Consider the following 15,317-nt stretch of genomic DNA (forward strand, 5'->3'; position numbering starts at 1 on the left):
GAAGAAGAAGAATGAAAAGAAGAATGAGAAGAATGAAAAGAAGAATGAAAAGAAGAAGAAGAAGAATGAAAAGAAGAATGAGAAGAAGAATGAAAAGATGAATGAAAAGAAGAATGAGAAGAATGAAAAGAAGAATGAAAAGAAGAAGAAGAAGAATGAAAAGAAGAAGAAGAATGAGAAGAATGAAAAGAAGAATGAAAAGAAGAAGAAGAAGAATGAAAAGAAGAATGAGAAGAAGAATGAAAAGAAGAATGAAAAGAAGAATGAGAAGAATGAAAAGAAGAATGAAAAGAAGAAGAAGAAGAATGAAAAGAAGAATGAGAAGAATGAAAAGAAGAAGAAGAAGAATGAAAAGAAGAATGAAAAGAAGAAGAATGAAAAGAAGAAGAAGAAGAATGAAAAGAAGAAGAAGAAGAATGAAAAGAAGAATGAGAAGAATGAAAAGAAGAATGAAAAGAAGAAGAAGAAGAATGAAAAGAAGAAGTAGAAGAATGAAAAGAAGAAGAAGAAGAATGAAAAGAAGAAGAAGCAGAATGAAAAGAAGAATGAGAAGAAGAATGAAAAGAAGATTGAAAAGAAGAATGAGAAGAATGAAAAGAAGAATGAAAAGAAGAAGAATGAAAAGAAGAAGAAGAAGAATGAAAAGAAGAATGAAAAGAAGAAGAATGAAAAGAAGAATGAAAAGAAGAAGAATGAAAAGAAGAAGAAGAATGAAAAGAAGAATGAGAAGAAGAATGAAAAGAAGAATGAAAAGAAGAAGAAGAAGAATAAAAAGAAGAAGAAGAAGAATGAAAAGAAGAATGAAAAGAAGAATGAGAAGAATGAAAAGAAGAATGAAAAGAAGAAGAAGAATGAAAAGAAGAATGAAAAGAAGAAGAAGAATGAAAAGACGAAGAATAAGAATGAAAAGAAGAATGAAAAGAAGAAGAAGAAGAATGAAAAGAAGAAGAATGAAAAGAAGAATGAGAAGAAGAATGAAAAGAAGAATGAGAAGAATGAAAAGAAGAATGAAAAGAAGAAGAAGAAGAATGAAAAGAAGAAGAAGAATGAAAAGAAGAATGAGAAGAATGAAAAGAAGAAGAATGAAAAGAAGAAGCAGAATGAAAAGAAGAATGAAAAGAAGAAGAAGAAGAATGAAAAGAAGAATGAGAAGAAGAATGAAAAGAAGAATGAAAAGAAGAATGAGAAGAATGAAAAGAAGAATGAAAAGAAGAAGAAGAATGAAAAGAAGAAGAATGAAAAGAAGAATGAGAAGAATGAAAAGAAGAATGAAAAGAAGAAGAAGAAGAATGAAAAGAAGAAGAATGAAAAGAAGAAGAAGAAGAATGAAAAGAAGAAGAAGAAGAATGAAAAGAAGAAGAATGAAAAGAAGAAGAAGAAGAATGAAAAGAAGAATGAAAAGTAGAAGAAGAAGAATGAAAAGAAGAAGAAGAAGAAGAATGAAAAGAAGAATGAGAAGAAGAATGAAAAGAAGAATGAAAAGAAGAATGAGAAGAATGAAAAGAAGAATGAAAAGAAGAAGAATGAAAAGAAGAAGAAGAAAAATGAAAAGAAGAAGAAGAAGAATGAAAAGAAGAATGGAAAGAAGAAGAGGAATGAAAAGAAGAAGAAGAATGAAAAGAAGAATGAAAAAAAGAATGAGAAGAATGAAAAGAAGAAGAAGAAGAAGAATGAAAAGAAGAAGAATGAAAAGAAGAATGAGAAGAATGAAAAGAAGAATGAAAAGAAGAAGAAGAATGAAAAGAAGAAGAAGAATGAAAAGAAGAATGAGAAGAATGAAAAGAAGAATGAAAAGAAGAAGAATGAAAAGAAGAAGAAGAATGAAAATAAGAATGAAAAGAAGAAGAAGAAGAATGAAAAGAAGAATGAGAAGAAGAATGAAAAGAAGAATGAGAAGAATGAAAAGAAGAATGAAAAGAAGAAGAAGAAGAAGAAGAATGAAAAGAAGAAGAATGAAAAGAAGAATGAGAAGAATGAAAAGAAGAATGAAAAGAAGAAGAAGAAGAATGAAAAGAAGAATGAAAAGAAGAAGAATGAAAAGAAAAAGAAGAAGAATGAAAAGAAGTAGAAGAAGAATGAAAAGAAGAAGAATGAAAAGAAGAAGAAGAAGAATGAAAAGAAGAATGAAAAGAAGGAGAAGAAGAATGAAAAGAAGAAGAAGAAGAAGAAGAAGAAGAAGAAGAAGAATGAAAAGAAGAATGAGAAGAAGAATGAAAAGAAGAATGAAAAGAAGAATGAGAAGAATGAAAAGAAGAATGAAAAGAAGAAGAATGAAAAGAAGAAGAAGAAAAATGAAAAGAAGAAGAAGAAGAATGAAAAGAAGAATGGAAAGAAGAAGTGGAATGAAAAGAAGAAGAAGAATGAAAAGAAGAATGAAAAAAAGAATGAGAAGAATGAAAAGAAGAATGAAAAGAAGAAGAAGAAGAATGAAAAGAAGAATGAAAAGAAGAATGAGAAGAATTAAAAGAAGAATGAAAAGAAGAAGAAGACGAATGAAAAGAAGAATGAGAAGAAGAATGAAAAGAAGAATGAAAAGAAGAATGAAAAGAAGAATGAAAAGAAGAAGAAGAATGAAAAGAAGAAGAAGAAGAATGAAAAGAAGAATGAGAAGAATGAAAAGAAGAAGAAGAATGAAAAGAAGAATGAAAAGAAGAAGAATGAAAAGAAGAAGAAGAATGAAAAGAAGAAGAAGAAGAATGAAAAGAAGAAGAATGAAAAGAAGAAGAAGAAGAATGAAAAGAAGAAGAAGAAAAATGAAAAGAAGAAAAAGAATGAAAAGAAGAAGAAGAAGAATGAAAAGAAGAATGAAAAGAAGAAGAAGAAGAATGAAAAGAAGAAGAAGAAGAAGAAGAATGAAAAGAAGAATGAGAAGAAGAATGAAAAGAAGAATGAGAAGAATGAAAAGAAGAATGAAAAGAAGGAGAAGAAGAATGAAAAGAAGAAGAATGAAAAGAAAAATGAAAAGAAGAAGAATGAAAAGAAGAAGAATAAGAATGAAAAGAAGAAGAAGAAGAATGAAAAGAAGAATGAGAAGAATGAAAAGAAGAAGAATGAAAAGAAGAAGAAGAAGAATGAAAAGAAGAAGAAGAATGAAAAGAAGAAGAATTCCAGTACAGCAAAAAGTGTATCTGCAGAGATTTCCGCTATTTCTGACAGTTCTCTGTCAGTTCCTTCACATTTACAGCGGTTGAAACATTGTATCTATTTATTTCCGAATAAAAACATCTGTATCCTAAATGGAAACAAATAGATACAATGTTTCAACCGCTGTAAATGTGAAGGAACTGTCAGAGAACTGTCAGAAATAGCGGAGCTCTCTGCAGTGACACTTTTTGCCGGCTGATCGGGAAAAATTCGATTCGTGCATCCGAAGTTTGCTAAAATTCGGATTCGGTGCGAATCGAATTTTTCCTAATATTCAAAACGAATTCCACTTCGCCAAGTTCGATTCGCTCATCTCTAGCCACAACCATTCACAACAGCTACTTTAAAAGGCACCAACTCTAAAACAAAGCAAACATTCAAACATTGACTTATCTTCTGAGTAAGAACTATTGACCGTCAACTACAAATGCATATCAGTTGCATATATAGCTAAATAAAACGTTATATAAAAACACATAATATTATAATGTACTGCCAAGATTCTGATTCTGATAATTAAGATTATGATGTACTGCCAAGAGTGGAATTAAAAAAAATTAAATGGGCGGTAAATTTAAAAAAGAGATTTTTAGGAGATTTACATTATGAATTCAGATTTGTAAAAAACAATACATAAATAATAGGAACCTCAGTCTTTTCCTAGCCTGGCAAGTTTGTTATGGATCCTGGACTTATTTACATCTAAATCAATCACAATACAGGCTCAGAGAATGGTTATGTTCTAGGTGATACCTGCATTAGCATCTTAGAAGAGTCCTGGATCCATATCATTATCTCTAGACAAAGAGTGACCTCCACCCACTCTGATCCCTAATAAAAAGGCTTCCAGGTTTCATTGCCAATGCTTCATTGAACAAGCTGAGGTTAGAAGCTGATTGGTTTCTATGCAGAAGGGAGTCTGATTTTGGACTCTCCAGCTTTAGTAAATAAACCCCTTACTGTCTGTAGAAGAGCCATCACCATATTTGTATATGTTATGTATAAACAACCAAAACTTTTTTTCTGTATTGGGAAGAGTAGGAAAAAATTAGAACCACTTGTCGATTTGTATTTTGCAGTCTGCCCTGTTGGGAAGATTTCCCTTCAATTCCTGTCCCTGAGATTAAACAAATATCTACAAAAAATGAGGGGAATAGCCCTCTTACGCTGCCCATACATTATGCAATTTTCTTTTCTTCAACCATGTGTTGAAGGAAAGAAAAATTACTTGGATCCCCCATAAACAGAGTCACCTTCTGCAGAGCTACTGTATTCTGACAGCAGAAGATTTCCCTGCTGTTAGAATACAAAATGATCGCTGCTGCTGACTAGAGCTGTTGGCAGTGATCATAAGTAAAAACCCACATGCTGATTGACAGCACAACTATCCTACCCATAGGCAGATTGAAATTCAACTGTTTAATTTGAACCAGACACATTTTGATCCACCTATGGATGGCTTTAGGCATAAAATTACCTAAACATGTGCCAATACTGGAAGATTCACCTTCACCTCTTGCTCTGTGGCAACTGTAACATTTTTTGAATGTTAAAGACTTTTTTCTTTAAAATATTAGAACTGTATTTACAATGCATATACATTTGCTATAAAAACTGATTACTTCCCATTTTTAAACCAAAGATAGATTTATCATTATTACTTATAAAGATCCACAATCCCATGCATCTGAATTTTAATTGTTTATTTTAATTAAGAAATTGAAATAGCTTTTTATTGAAACCTGTACTTAGAATTATGTAGGCTGCAATTGCTGCCTTCCTAAGAATGTACTTTTTTTTTCAATAACCCCTGAACAAGCATGCAGATTAGAAAGTCAAAGCCAAGGCTCAACTTAATTTGCATACTTGTTCTGTCTTGGAATACCAGCCTTTACTAGCCTCTTCAGCATTGGAAATGGTGGCAGCTTCTAAAGTCTTCTTACTCGATCCCCCTTTCAAAAATGCTTCGGGTTCAAGCTTGTGAAATGATTTAGACATTTGATTGTCATCATGGGTCAAAGAGGGTTTGCTCCATCAAACTGACCATGTTTTATAAGACTGCGCCTTTCCCTCTTCTCAGCCTAACACTATTTAACTTGGTAATCCAAGACTTCCTCAAAATTTATTTCTACTAGTTCAATTGGGGCTACCCATAGCAACCAATTAGCAAGTTTTTCCATTATTCTGACAAAGTCATGGAGTTTTGTTGTCTGACAGGATTTTCAAGACTCATGCTACAATATAATAAAGGATTTAGCAGGTTAAAAAGTTCACATGGGTGTCTCAATGGCCTATTTACCCATTTACATGGTGTTTGGTTTGGATGGGTCACAACATTTACACAAACCTTTAGAGTAATAAAAAAAACTATTTTTCTAACTTTACTCAGTAGCCATCTTTGATTTTTGCTTTAAATAAAACATTCAAACGTGGTTTCTTTGTACATAGTTGATCTGGACACTGTCAATGTACTGAACATGCCCAGAAATGTATTTTTTCTGCAATTGGCTCAATGCTGTTCCCCTTGCTGCAATGCTGGGGCTGATCATGTGTTTAGAACATGAAGATCTTCCCACTAAGCACTCATAGAAAATTACAGAAAAGCATGTATACATTTCAACAAACTTTGTTAGCTGGTAGGACAGAATGAAGTTATCTAACATCTTTTGGAGTCTAAGTAACTGACAAAGGGAAGATTTACAGTATTTCTTAGCAAAGGTGGAGTCCTACTTTAAAGATGTCATGCACATGGGCACTTGGAGATTAAGGACATAAATAATGCATTTCCTTGCCTCAAACCACAGTTGATGTGAACAGTCAACCTTACAAAATAAATTACAGAATGCGGGTAAACTCCAGTACTTCATTGAGTGAATGCAATTGCAATCAACTTCCATCTTATTTGTTTCACATAGCATAGCTTAGAAAATTACAATTTCAAAACCAAATGGCTGCACTCCAGCTGAGAAAAAAACCTGAGACAAAGTTGGTCTCAGACATGTTTGTCTCAGCTTTTGCTCAACTGAAAAACCAACAACCAGCTTTTACATTTTCAATTTCTAAGTTGTGTGAAGTAATTAAAGATAAAAACTGATTTGCTATGGATAATGGCACTAGTCAAGAGGGAACATGTCTCAGACACTTTATTAATCCCTCCCCACCAATGTGTCATCCTCCAAATGTTTAGATCTGCATATAATCAGAACTTCTATCAGTGTCCCTGTTTCTTCACCATGGTTTGCTTATTTTTATGCAAGGCTGAACACTCAGATCTTGCTTCAAAAGAATTCATAGAAGGCCATTTATGACCTAGTTCCAAAGTTTTTTTTCTGTTTTCAATGACTTTTGAAAATGTGCAATTTCATTTCAATAGGTAGAAGACCCCTGCACTCCAGCAGCATACAATGGAACCATCATTCACCACTGTGTATGCTAAGGATCTCTCTGACCACTATCTGTACATCAAGAGGCTGGGCCAAGGAACATTTGGCAAAGTCCTACATGTTCAGGAAAAGGCCACAGGTATGTAAAACAGCAATCTTGTCATCTTCCGTGATACGGGGTTGGTTGGAAAACATGAATACAATTGATTCCTAAAGAAATCAAAGACAGATCTTTCAGATCCTGTGAGATCCAAGTAGAACAGAGATTTGTTAAGTAATTTTTTTTTATATCCTTTGTGTCTGAAGAAAATGTGTGTTTCACTTTTTAGCCCTCACAGTCTCCCCTCATTTTTCTAGCACTGTATGGTAGACTGGAAGGGTGATGTGTTTGCCATGGACAATAAAAGCATCTGTGTGCTGTTCCTTCGAGTCTTGTTTAGGATCTAATTGTTGATGTGTCTTGTTTGTTTTAAGGTAACCCAGTGGCCATGAAGTTGGTGAGAAAGGACAGGACCAATTTGAGAGCCTTTCTGAAAGAGCTCTCCATGTCCATCTCTCTGTGTAACAATCCATGCATCATCACAACCTACCCACTCTTCATTGAAACCATGAAGTACTATATCTTGACCCAGGAACTGGCTACAGCTGGAACCCTACAACATCTAATTGAGTCCGAGGTGAGCAGTTTGTTTTAAATAACTTGTTTTTAACTTTAAGAAAGGAGACCCACTAAACCAAAAGTACAAATTAGAATTGTTACTGACATCAACTAAACACTTTTCATTTATGGAAAAAAATATTGATTGCTACTGCCAACAACTCCACATTTTGTTCAATACAGACATCTTGAAATCAATAATATCCCATCTTTACAACTATATGATTTTAAGAAGATATGGGCCTGATGAGGCTACTGTGAAAGTGTGCTGCATCAGTAACTGGCCCACTCCAGAACAAGGGAAGCAGATTAAAGCTTCATCATGCAAATTAAATTGTTAGATCTATAAATGACATTTGAAGTCAGCTAAAGTTAATTGATTGCAACTAAAAAGGTACACATAGTGGAGATTTGAGATAAAAATCTACAAAACTTTCCATTTTCGTTCCATTATAGCTCTACTCTTTTCACTAGGAACATTAATGTCTTGCACATACTTCACAATACATCAACCCTGATCTCCCTAATTACTTATTGCATGAAAGGAGATAGCCATACAAAAGGAACAAGGAAAAATGTCACAAAAATGTCTTTGGTTTTTGGTGATTCAACCCATATACAAACCATAGTTTTGGGTGAACAGACTCGTGAAAACTGCAAGTCAGCATTGCAAATTCCTTGAAAACAAATAAAGCCAAATAACATTATCTAAGTTTATTGTATTCCATGTGATATTGAAAGGTCTTATAAAAGTTTCTCTGTCTCATTTTTCAGGTGGGAATTCCAGAAGTAATGGTAAAACGCTGCGGAACACAGTTGGCCAGGGCTCTGGATTTTATGCAGAGCCGAAGACTGGTGCACAGAGACCTTAGAGCAGACAATGTCTTGCTCATGGACATGGAATGCCACGATATCAAATTGTGAAACTTTGGTCTCTCTCAGGCTATTGGCAGCCTTGTGAGTAAAATGTCCCATACCACCCCATATCTGACTCCAGAGCTGTGTGCCTTGAAGGACGACGAGTACTTAGTTTTAACTGCACGTGTGGATTCCTGGGCTTTAGCAGTTCTCCTCTACGTTGCTCTAACAGGAAACTATCCCTGGGAAAGTGCTGTGGAGGAGGATATCATGTACCAGGCCTTCAACTCCTGGCAGAAGAGTTCCAAAGTCATTTCCCCACCAGCTCACTGGAAGATGTTCACACAAGAGGCACTGAACATGTTCAAAAAACTCCTTTCTCAGGACCCCGACTCTCAAGCCTCTGTTCTTTCCATCACAAACTGTGTTCGTTACACGTGGACAACTGTAGAATTCTCAGAGGGGGAAATGACAGAGGAGGAAGACGCAGAAGGTGAAATGACAGAGGAGGAAGACACAGAGGGGGAAATGACAGAGGAGGAAGACACAGAAGGGGAAATGACAGAGGAGGAAGACGCAGAAGGGGAAATGACAGAGGAGGAAGACGCAGAGGGGGAAATGACAGAGGAGGAACACACAGAGGGGGAAATGACAGAGGAGGAACACACAGAAGGGGAAATGACAGAGGAGGAAGACACAGAGGGGGAAATGACAGAGGAGGAAGACGCAGAGGGGGAAATGACAGAGGAGGAACACACAGAGGGGGAAATGACAGAGGAGGAACACACAGAGGGGAAATGACAGAGGAGGAAGACGCAGAGGGGGAAATGACAGAGGAGGAACACACAGAGGGGGAAATGACAGAGGAGGAACACACAGAAGGGGAAATGACAGAGGAGGAACACACAAAGGAGGAACGACTTTTTTCCATTCAGCACTAGGAATCTACATAAGCACCAGCACATACTGACATATTGCAGCACTTAATTCTGAACTACATTTGCAAGCCGCCCTCTTAACCTGCCAGTTTATACTTGCCTTGTTACATCCCTACTTTTCTGTGACCTTTAAACTCCCCTTACCCTTTTTTCAATTGATCCCTCTTACCTTCTGCTTATGCCATTGCTCTGTAACCCCATTATTGGGTTTGTGCTATTACATAGTAAATGATTTCACTTTCTGCGTGCCTTTTTAACTTCTTATAAAACCTAATAAAAAAAACTTTGAAAGCAATAGATGTTTGTCTGTTGAAAGCCTCATGTCTCATGAAACTATTTTATCTCCACTTCACTTGGCCCATTTTCCCCGCTCTTCTGAATAGGCACCTGATAGAACCTCGCAGTTTTATTGCCAGATAGCATCTAATATTAAAGAAAAAAGCCTGTCGCCAACTTACATTACAGCACAAAGGAAATTTGAAATGTTTACTTTCAATATTCCTTTGCATGTGCTGGAAAAAAAAGGCACCTCGTCCTCTTCTAGTAGTGTCTCATTACTGTGTGCTGGCCCAGCTTTTCTGCTTCATGCCTCTGCTCCCTTATGACTGTTTAAAAAAGGTTCTGTAGGGATCTGAAGGGAGAAGCAGAAAAGCCGGGCCAGCACAGACTGTAAATAGGCCCTTCCAGAAGAGGAGAGGGCTATGACATTCATAGTGGAAAGGGGCTGTGTTAGGGAATCGGCTCTGCAGTAGTTTCATTTTATTGCATATTAGTGGTGGAAAGGAACATTGCAAGCAATTTTTTTTCTATAAAAAAACACAACAACATTTCAAATAAGTGATTTTACCATTTTCAAGTTGTTGACAGTTATTTGAAGTACCTACTTTTTTTCCCCTCTTTCTGTAATGTTCCTTTCTATCGGCAATGTGCTAGAAAATAAAATTACTGCAGAGCCAATACCCTAGCACAGCCCCCTCCCACTTTGAAGGTCATCGCCTTCTGTTCTGAAGGGCCTATTTACTGTCTGTGCTGGCCCAGCTTCATTGCTCTTCCCCTCACCTCCCTATAACTTTTATGTAGCTGTCAGGGGGAAGTGAATACTACAGAGCCTCAGCTCAGTCTGCTGGGACTGCTGACATAACATTCATGATGTCAGCAGATACCAGCAGTCTGAGCACTTTAGGATATCTACACAAGGAAGGTTTTTACAGATAAAAAACACGCATAACATGCACATAATCTACAAGATGGTTGTTGAAATTAATGGTCTTGTGACAGGGTCTCCTTGTGGAGTTCTAAGTTGTGTGATCATTTTGCGTGAAATTAGTTTTACATGCAATTTTATGGCTACAAATAGTAAAATATTGCAGGCTATTACTGTATTTTGTACTTCCATTAATAAGCGGTACTTGCTACTCCTTTAAAGCGTGATCAATGCTTGAATCACTTTTCAGAGTAACTTGAAAGGTGGTGAAGAGAGAGATATGTCACCCCCCCACACTTTTTTTAACCCCCTAAATGGCAGACCACCACCCTGCAACCGTGTGCAACTGAGGCAGTTGCAGCACAGCTCTATTCAACCTGTCCATGAATGCAAAAGGCATTTAATTCCCGTCATGGCCACAGCATGTGTACATCTACAACCACTACTGTTTCAGCTAAAGGTGGAGTAGTTGAGAAGTGGTGAAACTGAAGCTCAACCATGGGGTTTTACTGCCCCCAATTACGTGTGAACAAGCCCTTAAAGTGATTCTAAAGGCTTTTTTTAAAACACATTATCTGCTGTGTGCAGTGATTTTGCACAGAGCAGCCCGGATCCTCCTTTTGGGTTCCCTGTCAGCACTCCTGGCCCCTCCCTCCTGTTGGGTTCCCCCACAGCAAGCAGCTTGCTATGGGGGCACCCACTGCTCCGTGTGTCCATTCACACGCCCCCTCAGCAAGCAGCTTGCTATGGGAGCACCCACTGTGCCATATGACCATTCACACGCCCCCTCTCTCATTGGCTCACTTGCCGTGTTTGACACTAGTGAGAGCCAATGGCTTTCGCTTCTGTCTCAGCTATTAAGAGGAAGTTCGGGGATAGTCGAGACTTCACTACACATTACTGGATCAAGAGGGGGGCTTAGGTGAGTATTAGGGGGGCTGGGGGGGGGGGTTGCTGCTCAGATTTTTTTTTTCTTTATGCATAGGTAGCACAAAATGTTTTGCAATTTGTTACTATGGGCTTACTGCACTTAAAGGGTTTGAGACTTGTTGGGCAATTGGTTGACAGTCAAATGTTTGGCTAGAGGTGGACCTTAAGTAGGGATAGTCAGAGCAAGTATTTCTTGCCAAGGTGTGATCATGTTTCCCCCCCCCCCCCCACACCCAGGGTAAGGGTGGATGTCTTAGAACCTTGCTCAGGTGTTAAGTCTGATATTGAGATTCCACCTCACTTCCTGCCAATGCAGAAATCTCTCCAATAGGGAGAAAAAAAAACTCTTTAAGTAGAGCAGGGAATCGTTAGCAATTATGGCAATATTTTCATAGCTTCATAGGGTGCATGGACTAGGAGCTCCCAGGGCCCACCAAAAACAATATGTAGGAGAACCCGAATTAAAGGTGGGATCTTTACCCTACCTTCTCCTGCTGTGTGTCCCTTGCTTGATGTGGTGCTCCTTGGGCAGATCCGGAGGGCGATGAGAGTCCGATTCCCTGCTGGAGGAGAGGCGGGTGCTGGTGAGAACGGAGCAGTGAATGCTGGGAGCACCCACGTGACAGCTGCAAGGAACCCTGGGAAATGCTGTTTGTGGTGAGGAGGAAACCAGCAGACAAGAGAAGACCAAAACCGACAGGTATACATGGTGGGTGACCCCCCTGATCAGGAAACAGAAACAGGGCACGGGGAGCTAGAGATCATCCAGCAACTTGTGGTGATGAGCCTCCTTATAAAGGCTGTCCGGCACCAAACTGAGGCTGATGTGTACTTCTGCGGCCATGCCGGAAATGCCAGATCTTCCAGAACTTCAGCAGAGGACAGGACCCTGACATCTTAGCAGAAGGAATAGTGCCCTATCATTGGTCTTAGCAGAAAGAATAGTGTCCCATCAATGATGTTAGTAGGAAGAATAGTGCCCCATCATTGGTCTTAACAGGAGGAATAGTGCCCCATGAATGGTGTCAGTGGGAAGAACAGTGTCTCATCTCTGGTGACAGTTGGAGGAATAGTGTCCCAAGGGCCGGATAGAGGCAAGCAAAGGGCCACAGTTTGGAGTCCACTGATCTAGTGTGTTAGCTCTCAGTCCTGCATATATATATTACGCTGGCTTTCAGTCCTGTAGATCTGCTGTGTTGGATCCCACGCAAGTAGATCTGCTGTGCTGACTTTCACTCCTGTAGATCTTCTGTGCTGACTCTCACTTGCTTAAATCTGCTGTGCTGACTCTCAATCCTGTAGATCTGTTGTGCTGACTTTCACCCCTGTAGATCTGCTATGCTGACTCTCACTCCTGTAGATTTGCTGTGCTGACTCTCCTGTAGATCTGCTGTGCTGACTCTCACTTCTGTAAATCTGCTGTGCTGACTCTCACTTGCTTAAATCTGCTGTGCTGACTCTCACTTGCTTAAATCTGCTGTGCTGACTCTCACTTGCTTAAATCTGCTGTGCTGTCTCTCACTCCTGTAGATCTGCTGTGCTGGCTCTCACTCCTGTAGATCTCCTGTGCTGACTCTCCTGTAGATCTGCTGTGCTGACTCTCACTTGCCTAAATCTGCTGTGCTGACTCTCACTCCTGTAGATCTGCTGTGCTAACTTTCACTTTTATAGATCTTCTGCGCTGTCACTTCTGTAGATCTTCTGTGCTGACTGTCACTTCTGTAAACCTTCTATGCTGACTGTCACTTCTGTAAACCTTCTATGCTGACTGTCACTTCTGTAAATCTTCTATGCTGACTGTGACTTCTGTAGATCTTCTGTGCTGACTGTCACTTCAGTAGATCTTCTGTGCTGAATCTCACTGGCATAGATCTGCTGTGCTGACTCTCACTTGCGTAGATCTGCTGTGCTGACTCTCACTTTTGTAGTTCTTCTATGCTGACTCTCACTCCTGTAGATCTGCTGTGCTGACTCTCACTCTTGTTGATCTGCTGTGCTAACTCTCACTTCTGTAGATCTTCTGAGCTGACTGTCACTTCTGCAGATCTTCTGTGCTGTCACTTCTGTAAATCTTCTGTGCTGACTCTCACTTCTGTAGATCTTCTGTGCTGACTGTCACTTCTGTAGATCCGCTGTGCTCTCACTTATGTAGATCCGCTGTGCTCTCACTTCTGTAGATCAGCTGTGCCCTAACTTCTGTAGATCTGCTGTACTGACTCTTACTTCTGTAGATCTGCTGTGCTGACTCTCACTTGCGTAGATCTGCTGTGCTGACTCTCACTTCTGTAGATCTTCTTTGCTGACTGTCACTTCTGTAAATCTTCTGTGCTGACTGTCACTTCTGAAAATCTGTGCTGACTGTCACTTCTGTAAATCTGTGCTGACTGTCACTTCTGTAAATCTTCTGTGCTGACTCTCACTTCTGTAGATCTTCTGTGCTGACTCTCACTCCTGTAAATCTGCTGTGCTGACTCTCACTTGCTTAAATTTGCTGTGCTGACTCTCACTCCTGTAGATCTGCTGTGCTAACTCTCACTTCTATAGATCTTCTGCGCTGACTGTCACTTCTGCAGATCTTCTGTGCTGACTGTCACTTGCTTAAATTTGCTGTGCTGACTCTCACTCCTGTAGATCTGCTGTGCTAACTCTCACTTCTATAGATCTTCTGTGCTGACTGTCACTTCTGTAAATCTTCTGTGCTGACTGTCACTTCTGAAAATCTGTGCTGACTGTCACTTCTGTAAATCTGTGCTGACTGTCACTTCTGTAAATCTTCTGTGCTGACTCTCACTTCTGTAGATCTTCTGTGCTGACTCTCACTTCTGTAGATCTTCTGTGCTGAATCTCACATGCGTAGATCTGCTGTGCTGACTCTCACTTGAGTAGATCTTCTGTGCTGACTCTCACTTTTGTAGTTCTTCTATGCTGACTCTCACTCCTGTAAATCTGCTGTGCTGACTCTCACTTGCTTAAATTTGCTGTGCTGACTCTCACTCCTGTAGATCTGCTGTGCTAACTCTCACTTCTATAGATCTTCTGCGCTGACTGTCACTTCTGCAGATCTTCTGTGCTGACTGTCACTTCTGAAAACCTTCTGTGCTGACTCTCACTTGCTTAAATCTGCTGTGCTGACTCTCAATCCTGTAGATCTGCTGTGCTAACTCTCACTTTTATAGATCTTCTGCGCTGTCACTTCTGTAGATCTTCTGTGCTGACTGACACTTCTGTAAACCTTCTATGCTGACTGTCACTTCTGTAAATCTTCTATGCTGACTGTGACTTCTGTAGATCTTCTGTGCTGACTGTCACTTCTGTAGATCTTCTGTGCTGACTGTCACTTCTGTAAATCTTCTGTGCTGACTGTCACTTCTGTAAATCTTCTGTGCTGACTGTCACTTCTGTAGATCTTCTGTGCTGAATCTCACTGGCGTACATCTGCTGTGCTGACTCTCACTTGCGTAGATCTGCTGTGCTGACTCTCACTTGCGTAGATCTGCTGTGCTGACTCTCACTTTTGTAGTTCTTCTATGCTGACTCTCACTCCTGTAGATCTGCTGTGCTGACTCTCACTCTTGTTGATCTGCTGTGCTAACTCTCACTTCTGTAGATCTTCTGAGCTTACTGTCACTTCTGCAGATCTTCTGTGCTGTCACTTCTGTAAATCTTCTGTGCTGACTCTCACTTCTGTAGATCTTCTGTGCTGACTGTCACTTCTGTAAATCTTCTGTGCTGATTCTCACTTCTGTAGATCTTCTGTGCTGACTGTCACTTCTGTAGATCTACTGTGCTGACTCTCACTTCTGTAGATCATCTGTGCTGACTCTCACTTATGTAGATCTTCTGTGCTGACTCTCACTTCTGTAGATCTTCTGTGCTGACTCTCACTCCTGTTGATCTGCTGTGCTAACTCTCACTTCTGTAGATCTTCTGAGCTGACTGTCACTTCTGCAGATCTTCTGTGCTGTCACTTCTGTAAATCTTCTGTGCTGACTCTCACTTCTGTAGATCCGCTGCGCTGTCACTTCTGTAGATCAGCTGTGCTCTCATGTCTGTAGATCAGCTGTGCCCTAACTTCTGTAGATCTGCTGTGCTGACTCTCACTCCTGTAGATCTTCTCTGCTGACTCTCACTTCTGTAGATCTGCTGTGCTAGCTCTCACTTCTATAGATCTTCTGCGCTGACTGTCACTTCTGCAGATCTTC

At 39.2% G+C, this 15,317-nt stretch overlaps 1 pseudogene; it reads left to right on the top strand.

Moving 5' to 3' along the window:
• Positions 1-6,548: 6,548 nt before the first annotated feature.
• On the top strand, positions 6,549-8,844 carry LOC149455550 (serine/threonine-protein kinase SBK1-like; annotated as a pseudogene).
• The last annotated feature ends 6,473 nt before the right edge of the window (positions 8,845-15,317 follow it).

The sequence above is a fragment of the Staurois parvus genome, unplaced genomic scaffold (genome assembly GCF_062004578.1).
Source record: "Staurois parvus isolate SC_StPar_1 unplaced genomic scaffold, SC_StPar_1.0 ptg000390l, whole genome shotgun sequence".
NCBI lineage: Eukaryota > Metazoa > Chordata > Amphibia > Anura > Ranidae > Staurois > Staurois parvus.